The sequence below is a fragment of the Anomaloglossus baeobatrachus genome, chromosome 6, assembly GCF_048569485.1.
Source record: "Anomaloglossus baeobatrachus isolate aAnoBae1 chromosome 6, aAnoBae1.hap1, whole genome shotgun sequence".
Taxonomy (NCBI): Eukaryota; Metazoa; Chordata; class Amphibia; order Anura; family Aromobatidae; genus Anomaloglossus; species Anomaloglossus baeobatrachus.
The window spans coordinates 231,943,688-231,957,659 of NC_134358.1; the positions used below are offsets into that span (position 1 = coordinate 231,943,688).

Genomic DNA, 13,972 nt, shown 5'->3' on the forward strand with positions numbered 1-13,972 from the left:
GGCGGAGATGAGTGGGACGTAACATTCCGCCCACCTCCTTCCTTCCTCATTGCCGGCGGCCGCAGGTAAGGAGATGTTCCTCGTTCCTGCGGTGTCACACATAGCGATGTGTGCTGCTGCAGGAACGAGGAACAACCTCGTTACTGCACATACAACGATTTTTGGTAAATAAACGACCTCTCCAAAACCAACGATTTTTATCTCTTTTGCGATCGTTGAAGGTCGCTCGTACGTGTCACACGCTGCGATGTCGCTAACGACGCTGGATGTGCGTCACAAACACCGTGACCCTGACGATATATCGTTAGCAATGTCGCAGTGTGTAAATGGCCCTTTAATCTTGGAAGCTTCAAGATACATTTTTTTCCTTAGCTCCACCACAGAAAAAAAGTGATACAATTTCAACAGCATCCTTTATCTAGACCTGCACGCTAAAAAAATTCCTATATTTTGTGACTTTCAAGATTCAAAACCTTTGTGTTTTCTTGTGAGCTAATCTCATCTAATATAATCTCATGCAGTACAGTCTATTGAAGATATTCATAAATTACAAAGTGACATGGACAATCTAAAGGGTACTTTACACGCTACGATATCGGTACCGATATCGCTAGCGAGCGTACCAGCCCCCGTCGGTTGTGCGACACGGGCAAATCGCTGCCCGTGGCGCACAACATCGCTAACACCCGTCACACGGACTTACCTTCCCTGCGACGTCGCTCTGGCCGGCGATCCGCCTCCTTTCTAAGGGGGCAGTTCGTGCGGTGTCACAGTGACGTCACACGCAGCCGTCCAATAGCAGAGGAGGGGCGGAGATGAGCGGCCAGAACATGCCGCCCACCTCCTTCCTTACTCTTTGCCGGTGGACGCAGGTAAGGAGATGTTCGTCGTTCCTGCGGTGTCACACATAGCAATGTGTGATGCCGTAGGAACGAGGAACAACATCGTATCTGCTGCAGCAACGATATTTGGACAAGGAGCGACGTGTCAACGAGCAACGATTTTTCACGTTTTTGCACTCGTTGATCGTCGCTCCTTGGTGTCAGATGCTGCAATCTCGCTAACGGCGCCGGATGTGCGTCACTAACGACGTGACCCCGACAATATATCGTTAGCGATGTTGCAGCATGTAAAGCCCCCTTAAGTGTTTGGGCCACATCTTGAAAGATGAGAGTCAATGTTAATAAACAAAAAGTTATGCATCTGAACACTGATAATCTCCAGGCACTATTTGTTCTAAAGAGAGTAAAACCAAGAGAGTCACTTGTTGAGAAGAATCTTGGTATTCTTGTAGTTTAAAGACTAAATAACAACAATGTCAACCAGCAGCTTCTAAAGGATACAAGATATTTTCATATATTAAAAGAGACAGGGACCTACGGGATGTGGACAAAATATTACCACTTTACAAAGTGCTAGTGTGCCGCCCCCATGTCAGTAGCAGCCGGCCTGCTCGGATCCGGATCCGCAGTGTGGCTCGAGGGATTATCCGGACCCGGGGGTCGCGCGGACACTTCAAATAAAAGGGGACATATATATACGGGGATTGCCGTAATCACTTGGTGACGCCACCCACGGTGTGTGGTGAGATGTAGCACCACCGCTGCTGTTAGGGAGCACCCGGGGGCAATGGGATGGCAGCTGAATATTAACCCCTCCGTAGGTAGGGATGGATGCCCCGGGGCCCAGTGTTTCTGTGCTGAGGATGGTTATTGCAAGGGCGACCGGTCAGACCGGGGGATGCTGGTGTATTCACAGTAAAAATGAATCACATGAGTCCAATGGTAAACCAAGGTGTTGGAGGCCGGCCACCGCAGCCGGATGTATTCTGGTCCCTCACCCGGGTTGATGGTCTGTGTCACTTTCCTCTGCACAAGTTTTAGTTCTCCTTGGACTTCTCGGTATAGAACACGGAAGTCCGCTTCCAGAACTACGGGTGTGAGCCTTGCCTGCAGACGCTGACCCGTGGGATCTAAAGGGGCCCTGGCGGATGCCCTATCCCCCGCGATGGGCTGCTGGTCTGCTTTTGGGACTTTGGGTGGGACAGGACCTGTAATCCTGTCCTCAACTGGTTAATTAACAAAGTCGGTGGTTCCGATCTCTGCTTCAGGGTCCAGGTACCCCCTCTGTGCACGGTTTCCAGGTCGGTTCTCCAGTGTCGGTACCGGCGAGCTCCTACCCTGTCCCGGTCCACCTCGGATCTCCGGCAGCCGTCTTCCCATCTCCTGACAGACACAGACCACCGTCTGCCACGTAGCCAGTACGCCGGTGCTCCAACCCCGACGCTTTTCCTCTCTGGCTTTACTTGATCTTGACTTTCTCCTCTCCCCTCTCTACTCAAACTCAGTTCAACTGAACTTCAAACATAAACTGCACTTTTTCCCGCCCCGGGTTCTCTAGAGCCCTAGGTGGGCATTGCCCTTCCGCCTGGTTCTGCCCACTTGTGTGCTTTTCCTACCCTGGAGGGGGTGACTAGGGTTTTGTTGGCTCTGGTGTAACCTTGTGAGGGATGGTGTTATGTGGGGGCCCTATTGTGTGTGTGACCACCTGGCGGCGCCAGGGCATCACACTAGTGAACCTACATCTTCAATGCATGTAAGAATAAAATAAAAAACAGGATGCGCTTCTGTGGGAACCTGCTAAAAGTGGTGAGCATAAATTAAATGCAAGGTACTACGCACCCCGATGGTTGTGCACCCCTGCACAACTACAGTGGTCGCGAGGACTCAGACATCGGCACACAGAGAAATCTGCAGCTGGTGGTGGAGCAGTGTCTCCACGTGTGACAGGGAAGATCACCTGAGGAAGATGACAGCACAATCCTTGAAACACATAGTGCAATAAAATAAATCATTATTCCTTCATTCATGGTCTGCTGTGCCCTGTTATACACCGTTTTCTCTGTTAGTTCCTAATGTGCCTACAGCTGGAATATGTAGCTCAGTTCCGGAATCCAACTCATAAAAAGTGTGGCTTGGAGTTAGAAAAAAATCAAAAAAGGTAGAAAAAATAAAAAGAATTATTTTTATTTAGTGTTGAGAAGAGATGTCTAAGGGGAGCATGATTAACTTGTACAAGTACATAAATGGCATGTACAAAAAATATGATCAAAAACTGTTTCATGGAAAATCATTTGTAGGAAAGAAGGGAAGGACAGGTTTATATCCTATCTCTGAAGGGTTTGAGTAGATGCACCTGCCTAGCTTTTTCCTAGTATCAGGAAATGGGTTCAAGGGGGGATCAGAGCAATGTGTGGATTCTGATGGGAGCTGCAGAGAACTCTTTGTTGCGGATCGAACAGGCTAGAAGAAGGGCTTGGATTGCTGTACGGGTGAGAGACTGTGGTCTGGCTGTGAGCAAGAAGTGAAAAGACCTATTGGGGCTGTTCTCTCATACAGGACCTGGAAAACTGAATATGGACTTTATGGTGAGCCTGAACTGATATTCCTGTGCCTGATGCATGAACTATTTTGATTTTGTTATACCTTTTATGCCAAGGAAAGGTCATTTTGTTTTTGTGACCTGTGAACTGTTTATGAACCTGTAATAAACTGCTCACTGTTTTGAAACAAGAACCTTGTGCCTGTGTGAACGCTACCCAGCTGCCTAAAGTGAGGTAGAATTCCTACACCCCTCAAAAACCAACATGGTACTTCCTCCAACTTGAAGAAAAAAGTTTTAATCTCTACTAGAGATGAGCAAATCCATGGAAGTTCGGTGCGGTGGGGGCAGCTGAACCAAACCTCTAGGGGTTCAGACTTGACCCTAACTCCAAGGTAAGTTGCTGATCGTCAGTATGAGTCTCCTACCACATAGAGCTTGCCATAAGTACAGTGCCTTGTGAAAGTATTCGGCTCCCTTGGATTTTTCAAACTTTTCCCACATTTAAGGCTTCAAACATAAAGATACAAATTTTAATGTTCTGGTGAAGAATCAACAACAAGTAGGACACAATTGTGAAGTTGAATGAAATTTATTCTTATTTTAAACTTTTTAAAAAAAATAACTGAAAAGTGGGCCGTGCAATATTATTCATCCCCTTTACTTTCAGTGCAGTAAACTCACTCCAGAAGTTCATTGAGGATCTCTGAATGATCCAATGTTGTCCTAAATGACTGATGATGATAAATATAAGCCACCTGTGTGTAATCAAGTCTCCGTATAAATGCACCTGCTCTGTGATAGTCTCAGTGTTCTGTTTAAAGCGCAGATAACATTATGAAGACCAAGGAACACGACAGGCAGGTCTGTGATACTATTCTGGAGAAGTTTAAAGCCGGATTTGGTTACAAAAAGATTTCCAAGACTTTAAACATCCCAAGGAGCACTGTGCAAGCGATCATATTGAATGGAAGGAGTATCATACCACTGCAAATCTACCAAGACCCGGCCGGCATTCCAAACTTTTATCTCACACAAAGAGAAGACTGATCAGAGAGGCAGCCAAGAGGCCCTTAATCACTCTGGATGAACTGCAGAGATCCACAGCTGAGGTGGGAGAGTCTGTCCATAGGACAACAATCAGTCGTACACTGCACAAATCTGTCCTTTATGGAAGAGTGGCAAGAAGAAAGCCATTTCTCAAAGATATCCATAAAAAATGTTGTTTAATGTTTGCCACAAGCCACCTGGCAGATACACCAAACATGTGAAAAAAGGTGCTTTGGTCAGATGAAACCAAAATTGAACTATTTGGGCACAATGCCAAATGATATGTTTGGCGTAAAAGCAACACAGCTCATCACCCTGAACACACCATCTCCACTGTAAAACATGGTGGTGGCAGCATCATGGTTTGGGCCTGCTTTTCTTCAGCAGCGACAGGGAAGTTGGTTAAAATTGATGGGAAGATGGATGGAGCCAAATACAGGACCATTCTTAAAGAAAACCTGTTGGAGTCTGCAAAAGACCTGGGACTGGGACGGAGATTTGTCTTCCAACAAGATAATGATCCCAAACAGAAAGCAAAATCTACAATGGAATAGTTCACAAATAAACGTATCCAGGTGTTAGAATGGCCAAGTCACAGTCCAGACCTGAATCCAATCAAGAATCTGTGGAAAGAGCTGAAAACTGCTGCTCACAAACGCTCTCCATCCAACCTCACTCAGCTCGAGCTATTCGCACAGGAAGAATGGGCAAGAATTTCAGTCTCTCGATGTGCAAAACTGATAGACACATACCCCAAACAACTTGCAGGTGTAATTGCAGCAAAAGGTGGTGCTACAAAGTATTAACTTAAAGGGGACGAATAATATTGCGCACCCCACTTTTCAGTTCTTTATTTTTTAAAAAAGTTTATAAAAAGCAATAAATTTCGTTCAACTTCACAATTGTGTCCCACTTGTTGATTCTTCACCATAACATTAAAATTTTTATCTTTATATTTGAAGCCTGAAATGTGGGAAAAGGTTGAAAAATTCAAGGGAGCCAAATACTTTCGCAAGGCACTGTAGAATAATTCTGGGGGAAGGTGGATGGGGTTTTTCCATTTTTTTTTGATGGAGTTACACACTACATCCGATCATGCTGTTGTTACCCCCAGTACGAGGCGTTCAAACAATGCAAACACCTCACACAGGGCAGAGCACCAACTGTACCTAAGCACAGCGATATTCGCGTGAGAAGTTAGCATATGTAAAGCATCCAAACTCCGGGTTTTTGTTGTTTTGTTTTTTTTTAAAAAAAAAAGCCGGTGTTCAGCCGAAAACCGAACACGGAACCTCGGGTTCGCTCATTTCTAATCTCTGTAGGAGGCAAGGTATATTTTCCATGAGGAATATTAGTCTGGGGAATAGTCTACCTCAGCAGCTACTCTTAGTGGAAACTGTTAATGGTTTATAAAAAGTCTTTGATGCTCTTTTAGAATATAATATTTAAATGTGTAAAATTTTTGTTCTGAATGTTTAATGTCGTCACTTGTTATTAGGAGGGAAAACTTGCTCTTTTAGGATATACCAGATCATGCATTATGTCCATACTTACACCCCTTTCCCTTATCTTCCCATCCCTCAGTTGACCTTGCAGAACACATCTTTTTTCAGCAGTAAAGTGTAAATTGAAACTTAACCTTTATTCTGCGTTTAAAGTAAATTCTTAGACTAAATCCCTGCAAGGTTTCAAGATACTAATAATAAAATAAGACAACATCAAATTAAGATTTTTTTTCTTAATCAAAACAAAATAGTTCACCCTCTTTATGTCAAGTATAAAGTACTTAATATTGTGCAACGTTAGTTGTATTTGTGTGCAAATGTTTGATCTTATTAACCATTTGTAAGAATTTGGATGGATTTCTTTGTTAATATTTCAGGTCAGCTTTCACCACGTGTCTTGGTAAAATCTCATATATTCGGCATATGGAGACAGACACATTGGATTTATGGAGAGAGATGACGTGCTGAGCTGACAGCTAAACAGTTTCAACATTTCAATTCATATTCATCTTGCCTATGTTTCTACTTTGGGTGCTGTGCTTCCAGAAAGGTAATGTCGATGGTACATTTTGAAATATCTTAATTGAAAATGCAATAGGGTTTTTTTTTGGGGGGGGTGGCAGATTCACTTTTTAAGGGGCATCTTGATGCATTCTTTGTTAGTACAATTTTTTTTTAAATAAATATAAAACAAATCTGTAATATTTTATGCTTCACTTTTAGAGCTACGGTATAATTTGGGACCTTAAATTGATAATGGGAAATTTTGTGTAATTTGCTGCCAATCATCTCCACATGTATTGTTTTTTTCTTCAGAATAAATGGTATTCAAGTAAACAATAGTCACACCATGTTTATAGCACTAAGAAAAGTAAAAAAAGTCAAACATTTATTTCTCAAGAATAAATAACAAAGAAATACCACCTGTTTAAGAAAAAAAAAGAAGATAAATCATATCAGCAAAAATATTTGAGGGGAATTGAAATCTACTGCAATATTACAAAAATGAGCATCTGCCAAAATATTTTTGTAATTTGCTTCCACATGGATTCAGCAAAATGGCAGCTGCCAGACAAGATATTGCTAAACCACAAATAACCACTAAAAAGTAAAAAAAAAAAGCCTATTCTCAACTTATTTAACTGATCACTCACTTCTCCGGACCCTCTGTTCATCATTGTCACCTGTCCAGTCCTTGTCGCATCATCTTATCTACCGAGAGTACTGAATCAGTGGGATTCTTCACGGTAGTCCAGGACTTTTGGCTCTGTTGAGACCTGTGATGGTTTTGCACAATGACATTGTAATCTGAACTATCCCAAGCCTCATTAGGGCCGAAAACCTTAGCCTAGCATGAGAAGGTCCAGGGATCCAGCGCTTGTCTTGGTAATAAGATGATACAAGTACCAGATGTGTGACAATTAGAAGCTGAGAGGCCTGAGAGGTGAGTGGTGAGATGAGTATATGTTTTCCTTATTGTCTACATCTTATCTTTATTATGCTATAGGATCTAATAGGTCTAACGAGACTGCAGAGCATAAAAAAGACATTCAATTAGTGGAGAATAACTTCTGTGCTAATCAAAATTCCAAGCAAATGGGCAAATTTGAATTTTGACAGATCCACTAATCGCTATCTGTAACATTTCTGAATCTCTGTTGGTGGTTAGAATCTTATGTATTGCGCAAACCAGCAGACTCAATGAGATTTGCATGAGTGCATACAGCAGTGTATAGATCATAAACTTTATAGTAAACCTGTGCATTGCTCACTGCTAGCCATTTAATAATGCATCAGTTGTGAGCTTATTCACAACTACATGGGGTACAATTTTTATATACATTAATAAGAGATATCTCTAAGGCCCCGTTTCCACTTGCGTCTCTCTTCTGATGCAAGAGCATCAGAAGTGATATGGTAATGACCCTCGGCTTAGGCTGTGATGCGAGCATGAGCCGACTGTCATACGACTGTGGTCCAATCTTGCTATTTTATCTCATGTACGGAGAAGAGGAAGAAAGTACTTACTCCCTCTTGTCCGTGACGTGTCTGTGTGTGTATCTCACTGCACTCTGAAGACATCCGAGTGCAGTGCGATGTTTCACATGCACCAATAGACTTGTATGGGAGTTAGTGCAATCCATTGTTTTATCGGATTGTACTCGTCCGTGTAAAACAAGTGGAGCCAAAGGCTTATATTGAATGAATTCTAAGCCGGGCTATACTGAAAAAAACCCAAACATTTACAATCAGAGAACACCACAGAGCACTATGTTAAATGATCTTGTTGACGTTGAATTAAAAATATTTTTATAACTTTTTATAGTAATTTTTTTTATACTGTATATATTATATGCAAAGTTTTCCAATATTAGGAATATTGGATTAACTTCCCAGAATTAATTTTTGGCAAGTTTTTGACGCTACCTATTTTTTAAGCGGAAAAGAAAAGCAACTTTTGTGAAAGTGAGTAAAGTTACACATATTTTTATTTCTAGCACTGTAGAAATAATTTGTTTTGGAAGACCACCTACCCACTATTAGTATTTGTATTTTTATGGAGTTTTTATCGCGTTCTTGCCTGTGTGTTTTTTATCTTTTTTTGATATGTTGTGTTTTAACTAAAGCTGATTTGTTTTTGATACTTCCTGGTAATTGGCTTTGTCAAACTTTTTTGATCCAGTCATGTGTGGATCACATGCATTTTTAGCGCGCTTATGCAGCATAAAGACAATAAAAGTGCTTATGCATTTTGTACCTACAAATTTCCGCATCTAATGAAATTCCATTGGGGAAATGTGGACATTTCTAGAAATTGATTCTATTTTGCTAGAACTTTAATAACCCTTCTAAGTCTAAAGGGGGCTTTACACGCAACGACATCGCTAACGAGATGTCGTTGGGGTCACGGAATTCGTGACGCACATCCGGCCTCGTTAGCGACGTTGTTGCGTTTGAAACGTACGAACGACTGTTAACGATCAAAATTACTCACCTAATCGTTGATCAAATCCCAAACACATTATTCAAATCCCAAATATCGTTGCTGTTCCAGGACGCAGGTTGTTCGTCATTAATGAGGCAGCACACATTGCTACGTGTGACACCCCAGGAACGAGGAACAACACCTTACCTGCGTCCTCCGGCAACAAGGTGGGCATCACTTTCTTTCGGTTGCTTCTCCACCCCTCCGCTTCTATTGGACGGCTGCTGTGTGACGTCACTGTGACGCCGCACGAACTGCCCCCTTAGAAAGGAGGTGGTTCGTCGGCCGCAGCGACGTCGCTAGGCAGGTAAGTCCATGTGATGGGTCCTAGCGATGTTGTGCGCCACTGGCAGTGATTTGCCCGGGACGCACAACCGACGGGGATGGGTGCTTTCACCAGCGACATCGTTAGCAATGTCACTGCGTGTAAAGCAACCTTAAGGGCTCGATACAAAACAGTGGTGGTAAGGTCCCATAGTGTAAAGAACAGCTTGGAAACTCGCATTTGAGGAATCCTGAGGGTTATTATAGTTCTAGCAAAATGGATGGAATTTCTAGAAATGTGCAAATTGCACATATAGAATTGCATTACATGCAGAAATTTTGCAGGTGCAACACTCATATGCATTTTTATTCTGTTTCCGCTGCGTAAGCGCACTACAAATTCATGTGATCTTCACATAAGCAAATACAAAAAGGTTTTGTCGAAACCAAATACCTGGAAGTATCAAAAACAAATTTGCTTTATTTAAAACATGACATACTAAAAAGAGACAAAAACAGAAACGTCAAAAACGTCATTTAAACGCCATGAAAAAATGCAAATACTCATTGTGGGAATGTAGTCTTACAAAACAAATAACCTTTATAGGGCTAGAAATAAAAATGTGTATAACTTTACTCATTCTACGAAAAACACCTTTTTTTTTTCTCCATTTCTTCCGGAGACATTTGCTATAATTATATGATAAAATATATTATTCTCTCTATTTGTTGAACAAAGTAAAATCATCTGGTTTCAAATTCAGTTAAACAAAAGGTCATTGTGAAGGTTAATGTAATTATTCATGACTGCTGTATCACCCCTTGTGGATTGTACAACCTGCAGTTGAATCATGTGCACAGTATGATACTGACTACTAACAATTTTTGGTGCAATTATTTCCATAATGTTAAAAAGCATACACGATGTGTGCTGTGAATTCCAATGAGGTCATAACCATTGAGAGACATTTTTAGGCATCTCCCCTTCTCAAACAAACCTTTCAAGGATTTACAGCTAAACACCATGGGGGATTGTATTATCTCGGGAATGTTACGCCACTTTTTTTGTGTTTTTTCCTTTTGCTGGATTTGCGCCAAATGAATGAATGAAAAAATGATGCATGGCGTGTGATAAATTTGGCACAAGTGTAAGATGCCTTTGACAAGTAGCTAATTTATACCTAATGGTGCCAAATCTTATGCCACTCAAGAAATGAAGTGGCTTTATGCAAAAAAGAATAAAAAAAGAAACAGCAATTAAGTAGCATTTAATAAATGAACTGAGCACCCTTAGTCCACAAGTGGTGTAAAAGTGTGGAACAATCCTACCGTAGCTTCATTGTTTCCATATGGGAAAAAAATCTTTTGGTTGCCAACTCCAATATAATAGAAGTTCTCTGTGATAAAGTAACTTTTTCAAGTGAATCTGGCCATCTAACATACCCAAGCCATTAGTTTTTTCATATTTGTTCCTCAAATGCAAGTTTCCAAGCTGTTATATACGCTATTAGTCCTTAACACTTCTGTTTTGCACTGCGTTCTCAGAGGGTTATCATGGACTAACCTGGCATATCAGTTTGCTTATCAGATCTCAAGGGGTCCCTTTTGTTCAACCATTCATCCCTAGACAGAAATCTGGCATCCAGTACAAAGCCTCTGGTTTCATCCAGGGTGACGGGAAGTATCGTGAGGATTTAAATAAGGTACCTGGTGCAACCTTTGGTTGCCATATCCTGTACATTAGATGACTAACTTGATCATCATTAATTTGTCCTATTACATTTATATTCATGTTTGGGTGGTGGACATGCTACCCAGAAGGAGGGGGAATGTAAACGCTGCTTTACACGGTACGACCAATTGTGCAATTTCACAATAGATCGTACCCGCCCCTGTCCTTTTTGCGTCACGGGCAAATCGTTGCCCGTGTCGCACAAGGTCGGTAACCCCCGTCACATGTACTTACCTCTCGTGCGACCACGCTGTGGGCGGCTAACGTCCACTTCCTGGAGTGGGAGGGACGTTCGGCGTCACAGCGACGTCACACGGCCGCCGGCCAATGGAAGCATAGGGGCGGAGATGAGCGGGACGTAAACATCCCACCCACCTCCTTCCTTCACATAGCCGGCGGCAGCCGCGTGACACAGGTGAGCTGCTGTTCATCGTTCCCGGGGTGTCACACGGAGCGGCGTGTGCTACCACGGAAACGATGAACAACTAAATTAAACGATATTATGGAACCTAGCGACCAGTACACGACTCACGATTTGTGAGCGATACTGCGTCGCTAGGAGGTGTCACACAGGCCGGCATCGCCAGCGATGCCGGATGTGCGTCACAAAAACCGTGACCCCAACGATCTATCGCACGATAGATTGTCTGGTGTAAAGGAGCCTTAACACTTAAGTCCACAAGGCTTCCCCAGAGTCAATAGAGTAGTAGCATCTGACAGTGGAATAGGATAACAGGAGGAGTGCCGCAGTTCTCGTTAGTGAGTGGTAGATATTGACTGAAACCATGCTGTGCAGCTCCCATTCATTGTTTACAGCTGCCCATGGCTGAAGCTAACAGCTGATCAATGGGGGTCAGTGTCGTAGCTAGTGGTTCAGCTCAGGGGGGAGGGGGCGAAACATCTGAATGGGCTCCTAACCTGGTAACAACTATAGTATCACGCCTTAATAATGGGTATAGAGGAGCTTAAGCAGATAACCGTGCTGTTACTGAAAATAAATCTACACAAAGGCCAACACGTATATTACCGCCATATGGTGACCATATAGTGGTAGATATCAGTCCTGCAGTACATGTGAGCAGTGCTTTTTTTGTAAAAAAATATTTTCTGGTACGCATCTCTGAGGAGAGCATCGGGGGTGGGGGTGCTGTTAGGCGCCAGCGGCCGAGATTGAGGAGCTGGACTGTCAGCCGGCGGCAGAGATTGAGGAGCGGGGAGGGGGTGCTGTTGTGCTGCCGGGTGGCTGGGAAATCCTGTGCACGGTTTACCTGTTGAAGCAGTGGGCTCCCAGCCTGGACCCCATGCTGGTATATGGGCCCCCAGCCTTGGTATACATGTCCCCTGTTCTGCGTTTTAAAAAAAAAAATCATGTACTCACCTGCTCCATCAGGTCTTGAGCGGTGCAGTGCAGGCAGGACATCGCACGCACAAGACAGCAGAATCCCGGCGCTGAACGATGACGTCACCACGCTGGGACTTTGTGTCCTGCGTGTGCGCTGTCATCAGCAGCAGTGCAGGGAGATCATGTCACCTCCACACTGCCAGGGAACCTGTCACCTCCAATATGTGATCTGACATATTAGTAGACGCCTATTTGCCCTAATAGCAGCTCCCTACCTATCCCTGTGCTGTAAAATTGTGTAATATGAAAGTAATAAAAAATGTTTTATTACTTTCATATTTCCTATGTAGATTACAGAGCCACTGGCCCCATGGGCGGTGCCTTGCCCTATGGGTGTCTGCATACATTCCGTGGTATCACACCCCTGTAATACCCCTCGTCTCTCAATTCTCCATATCCCTGATCTCACTCTATTCCCCCCTGCACAGCCTGTCGCCCTCTGCACCCCTCTACTCACATACCCTGCACTCCTCCATCTTCTCCATCTTCTTTCCCGCTGGGCAAAACTCCATGGCTCCGTCCACCCGAGTCACATGTGTGTGAAATCATCAAAGGTCCTGCAGCTCCAATAACTGGTCTGTTTGTGCCTTCGCTCCACACATGGCTAATTTGCATAGTTTACAAACTAGCCATGTGGACAGAGCCAGAGGTGCTTTCCCTCAGCACTCTTCAGATTTTCCGGTACGCCGTACTGGCGCGTACCGCCACAAAAAAAAGCACTGCATGTGAGAGATTATAGTACAGTTATAGGTGGTGACTTACAGCTAATGTTCTTTCTGATGAACTCATTCACTTTTCTCGTCTTTTCTTTCTGGCCCAGCCCGACATGACGACTTCTCCAGCCAAGGCTCGATTGCAAAAGTTGCAACACAGACACATCTGACTTCTCACATTTCCAGCCCCGACCCCATCTATTCCCGACCCGCACAAACCCCTCATCCTCCTGATACTCCAATACTGAGCCACTGCTGCCATATGTGCCCCTATTACTGCACCTGCTGTGTGGTACAATAACAGTGCTCCTCTTACCAACCCACATACTAATGCCACCGCTGTACCCCCACATGGTAATAATGCCTAATTTGGCTCTGTAGATGGTAAAATTGGCCCCTCAAAATTATTATTGCCCTTGGAAAGTGCCCTAGAAAAGTGTCCACATTTTGCCCCTAGAATGTAATAATGCCCCCAGTGTGCCTGTGATGGTCACAATACCCTGAGTGCCCCTATAACAATAATGCTTCTTAAGTGTCCACTATTTAACATTTAAAAATGTCTCCTGAGTCTCCCAGGTACACAATATGATGGTCCCCATAGCTATCTATACAAAGTATGATGTCCCCACAGTTCTCTATACAGAGTATGATAAGCCCACAGCTCCCTATAAAGTATAATGGTCCCACAACTTCCCTATACATAGTATAATGGGCCCACAGCTCCTCTACACACAGTATGATGGGCCCACACCTCCCCTATACAAATTATAATGGGCCCATAGCTCTCCTATACAAAGTATGATGGGCCCACAACTCCCTATACCCAGTATGATAAGCCCACAGCTCCTCTATACAAAGTATGATGGGCCCACACCTCCCCTATACAAATTATAATGGGCCCATGGCTCTCCTATACACAGTATGATGGGCCCACAGCTC

The 13,972-nt window shown here is 43.5% G+C and overlaps 1 protein-coding gene across 2 annotated transcripts in view; it reads left to right on the top strand.

Annotated features, from left to right (window-relative positions):
* The window catches only part of RNF182 (ring finger protein 182), a 129,961-nt gene that overhangs the window by 100,814 nt on the left and 15,175 nt on the right, over window positions 1-13,972 (top strand). Inside the window, exon 2 of one of the 2 annotated variants that reach the window (XM_075314735.1) lies at window positions 6,314-6,486. The exons of the other annotated variant lie outside the window; for it this stretch is intronic. The gene's annotated coding sequence lies outside the window, so the exon portion shown is untranslated. The remainder of the gene's footprint in view (window positions 1-6,313; window positions 6,487-13,972) is intronic. 2 annotated transcript variants of the gene reach the window in all.